The sequence below is a fragment of the Mus musculus genome, chromosome 1 (genome assembly GCF_000001635.26).
Source record: "Mus musculus strain C57BL/6J chromosome 1, GRCm38.p6 C57BL/6J".
Taxonomy (NCBI): domain Eukaryota; kingdom Metazoa; phylum Chordata; class Mammalia; order Rodentia; family Muridae; genus Mus; species Mus musculus.
The window spans coordinates 118,607,104-118,611,605 of record NC_000067.6 but is presented as its reverse complement, the minus strand read 5'-3'; the positions used below and the strand labels follow the sequence as shown (position 1 = coordinate 118,611,605).

The 4,502-nt window shown below is 46.9% G+C and overlaps 1 protein-coding gene across 50 annotated transcripts in view; it reads right to left on the bottom strand.

The window, feature by feature from the left end:
* Window positions 1–2,143: 2,143 nt before the first annotated feature.
* Clasp1 (CLIP associating protein 1) overlaps window positions 2,144–4,502 on the bottom strand; it is a 220,405-nt gene continuing 218,046 nt past the window's right edge. For all 50 annotated transcript variants that reach the window (NM_001359328.1, NM_001359331.1, NM_001359335.1 and 47 more), the window contains one exon: window positions 2,144–4,502. This exon is cut by the window's right edge and continues 196 nt beyond it. The gene's annotated coding sequence lies outside the window, so the exon portion shown is untranslated.

Genomic DNA, 4,502 nt, shown 5'->3' with positions numbered 1-4,502 from the left:
GCCTCTGCCTCCCGAGTGCTGGGATTAAAGGCATGCGCCACCACCGCCTGGCAGACGATAACTTTTAAAAGTCAATACTCACCTTCCATCCTATGAGGTCCCAGGCATAGCTCTGGCTGGGTTTGAACTCATAATTCTTCTATCCCAGCTTCTCAAAACTGAGCACTCAACATCCTTTGTGCGACTGCTAGACTGGGGTCCATGCAGGTGTTATTCAGTCTTATGAATGAAAGGAATCCTGACACTTGCTATACTGTGGAAGAACTGTCAGGACATCATGTCCCATCATGAAAGTTAGGACACTCACAAAAAGGTGAAACCCTGGGCTTGACTCTTTCTGAGAGTTAGCTAATCTAGAAGTTGCACTCAGAGAACAGGACTGGGTCATGCATAGGTGATAAAGTATATGACTTAAAAACACAAGTACCTGCGTTCTAACTTTGAGCCCTAGAATTCACATTAAAAAGGTGAACGCAGTAATGTGGTACTTGTCCCAGTGCTGGGGAAGTGGAGGCAGTCAGATCCCAGGGCTCACTAGCCAGTCAACCTAGCCTACTTGGTGAAATCCAGATCAGTGAGAGACCCTGACTCAATCAAACACACACACACACACACACACACACACACACACACACACACACACCCCAAACACAAAAACAAACATCAAAGTAGACAGCACATGAGGAATAACACTGAAGGCTGTTATTCCTCTGGCCTGTATGCATATCACACAAACACTTGCACATGTGTGCACACACAGAAATACCTCAGGGAGTGCAGTGGTAGCTACTGGAGTCAGTAATAGTGGATGGTTGTTTCACTAGATGAGTCAGTTTCAGAGATGGCTTCTATACCACCACAGTGGTGATGGTTGAGCAGAGTGAACTTAAAGCCACTGAAATATATACTCTTAAAGGGCCAAGATGGAGGCTGGGAGATGGCTCTGCAGTTCATAGTGCTTGCCTCCAAGCCTGACAACTTGAGTTCAATCCCTGGGACCCACATGGTGGAAAGAGAACTGACTCCCACAAGTGTTCTCTGACTTCTACATGCACACAGACACAAACACAGGCAGACAGACAGACAGAACAAACACACACACACACACTTTGAAAGTTCCATGATGGCGAATGTTAAACATTTTAAAGCATGACTTTAGAAATCAAGACATATATTTTAAAAGGTTTCAAAGACGATGTGGGGCCACCACATTGTGTCCTCTTTCCTCCTACAGTTGGTGCCAGGCCCTACCCTAGGTTCACGGGCTGCAGAGAAGAGAGTGCATAGCACTCACCCTTATGGAGTCTGGGTCAGTCTTGGAGCCAGGGTCAAGGTTTCCTCCTTGCTTCTCTTCTAGAAAAGTGTTGTTGCTTGTCTGAGAAAACAGGGTCCAGACAAGCAGGGTACTTGCTCATACAGCTGTCCTGAATGGTTAGGGCTCACAGGAGCTACCTGATGGAGGGAGGGTTCCTGGATAGTCGGCTCCTTCTTCTCCTCTTGAGATAGAGTCTATGTAGACACTTGTTATGTAGACCAGGCTAAATGTATGTATGTATGTATGTATGTATGTATGTATGTATGTATGTATGTATGTATGTATGTTATGTAGACAGGGTCTGGTCTAGTTAGCATAGAACTTGTTATGTAGACTAAGCTGGTTGGTCTTGAGCTCAGAGATCCATTCCCCTACCCTCAGGCCCCCCAAGTGCTCGAATTAAAGGTGTGCACTATCATGCCAGGTCTTTCTTTTCTTTTTCTTTCTCCTGGACCTATATGGTTCAAGATGGCATTGACCTTATGGAGAGAGAAAACCTCCAAGATTAAGGTGTGTCTGGCCCCGTGGGGAGGGGATACTGAGACTATGGCACTCATATGTAGGCTGGACGACAGCTCGATGAAATCAGTTCTATCTGTACGTAGGTTCTGGGGATCACACTGAGGTTGTCAGGACTGCAAAGCAAATGCCATTACTGTCTGGGTCACTTGTCAGTCTCAGGTTTGACCCTTTAATATCACAAAGAGGTCTCTGTCTCAGATAGGATAGTGGCCATCTGACAAGACCCTGCAGGGCATCTGAGGGTTCTCATATAGCACCACACACACAAAACTGCATTGTCTTATATTCTAGGAAAAACTCAAAAGGTCGGCTTTTTTTTTTTTAATTTTCTTTTTTAGCAAATCCTAGCACATTATTAACAACAACAACAAAAAATCTGTACATTTGCCATGATACACTTGGGAAGTGAAACAAATAAGATATAAATACAGATATGGATGTAACATGAAAAAGCCTCAAAAAAACCCAAAACAAACAACACCCAATCTGGGGGCGCAAGGACCATGCGTGTGAACTATCTTGGTGGCCGATTGTTTGAGAGCATTTCTCTCTTCTGAACGTTGTTAGCAGTGTCCTGTCTATAAAGTTCTAGTTTGCTGTCTTTTAAAGTGTGAGATTCCATAAAGGTGGCAGAGAAAGGAACAGAAGACGTAGGAGACAAACCTGTTGCATTACCTGCACACATGTTGAAAGCTAGTAGTGAGCCATAGGTAAGGCGAGCCCAGGCCATCTGTGGGCACCAGGTCCGCACAGCACGGGGGTGCACCTGGAGAGCGCCGGTCCAGCAGAGGGAGGGGCAGCTCGCCAGGAAGCAGGAAGTCAGATGAGCGGTCCCCCAGGGTAGGGGGTTTCAAGGCCTTGGATAGTCAGATAGATGGGGAGGCAAACACAGTTCTGGGTGCTGTGAAGAGTCCTTCAGGGTCTAGGTGCTTTGAATATTGTCCTTTGGGGAGGTGGAGGCAAGGCAAGGCAGCTGTAGCTGTCAGGGTTCAGAGAGCGGCAGTGGGCTCTGTCGCCCTCCATGAGGTGGTGGTGGCATGCGAGTCTCCTCAGCATTTCGGGCAGCAGTCTTGAGGTGGAGCCCAAGAGACAGAAATGATTGTACTCTTTCTACTCAGACTGACATTCATGTGACATTCGGGGCTAGCCCTTTGTGTGTACTGTGAGGATGTCAGGTAATGCTCTGGAACTGTTCGGTTACAGTGGGGCAAAGAATGCCAGAGCAGGGCCTTTCTAACTGTATTAGGCTTGGGAGTTCCCCTAAGTAACCTGGCCAGGCTGCACATGGCTACAAGGCTACAACACAGAGGGAGCCTAGTGCAGGGTGAGAAGGATTCTCACTGATGAACTCTTAACAGACAGGAGTTTTTGTGTTTTAACTGAAAGTAAGGTCTGGTCCTGCTATGTTCTGAGCCCAAGTCCATCAATAATAGCAAATCCCTTAAAATGCACCCCTGAGTTCTCTGAACAGTAGCAGTGGGACAGTTAGATGTGTGAGCCACTCATCTCTCTCTCTCTCTCTCTCTCTCTCTCTCTCTCTCTCTCTCTCTCTCTCTCTCTCACACACACACACACACACACACACACACACACACACACGGAACCTTCATTTTCAGTGTCTATTTCCCACGGGTTTTCTCCAACCTCACTATCTCTTTTTGATTGTTTTTCTAGACAGGGTCTCACTAGGTAGCCCTGGCTGTCCTCAAACTTGCAGAGATCCGCCTGCCTCTGTCTGTTGAGTGCTGGGATTAAAGGCATGAGTCACCATGCCTGACTTACCATTTGGAGGGTCAGAGAAGCAGAGTGCTAGAGAACTCGCCAGCCCAGCCTCTGCTCTCAACCCTGGTAGTTACAGTGGGCTCTGCACTAGAAGAGCACATGCTTTTCGAAAACTAACACCGCAAACAAGCTTTTGCTGGGCACGTGGCCCCTATCAGTAACCCCAGCACGTGGGAGGCTGAGGCAGGAGGACACCACATCCAAGGCCAGCCTAGGAAAGTTTGCATGATTGCATTAAGAATTGTCATTTGGCTTAAGAATTTTATTTAAAATCTATTTAGCCAGATTCTACCTTAGTTGTTTCAAGAGGTTTGGCCAGCACTTCCCGGGACACATGATATAAGTCTGGTTCCAATCTTGGCGTTTTACAGTCACCTTTTCTTTAATGCAACCATGAGAACTTTGGTGGCATTACTGATTCTATTCCCAAGGCAGGGAAGTTGGCTCCCTCTGCAAGAGAAACCAACCCCTCGTGTTTTTTGTGAGGCCAGCTCCAGGTTGTCGTCTTTTTCTTGCCCAGACTGCAGTTCCACTTTGAGAACTCTAAGATACACCCTAAAGAACACACAACCTTTCTCCATGTCATGTAGAAGACAGGAGGGGGTCTTGTCCCATCTGACCATACTCTAAGAACATAAGCATAAAGAACACACAGCAATACCCCAAACCACCCCCAAGTCTGTATGGACTGAAAAATATGCTACTGTGTACCAAGCACTGGCTAGAGAGCTCTGGATTCTAAGAGCTGTGCCCTCCATGGTTTGGTGATGTCAGCAGGTGGTGCAGACACGTGCAAGTATGGCTCTTCATTTCTCAGTCCCCAGGCCTTGCTTCCGTTACATTCAATACCAGCAAAATTCTACACAAAAGCTGGAAGGGACCA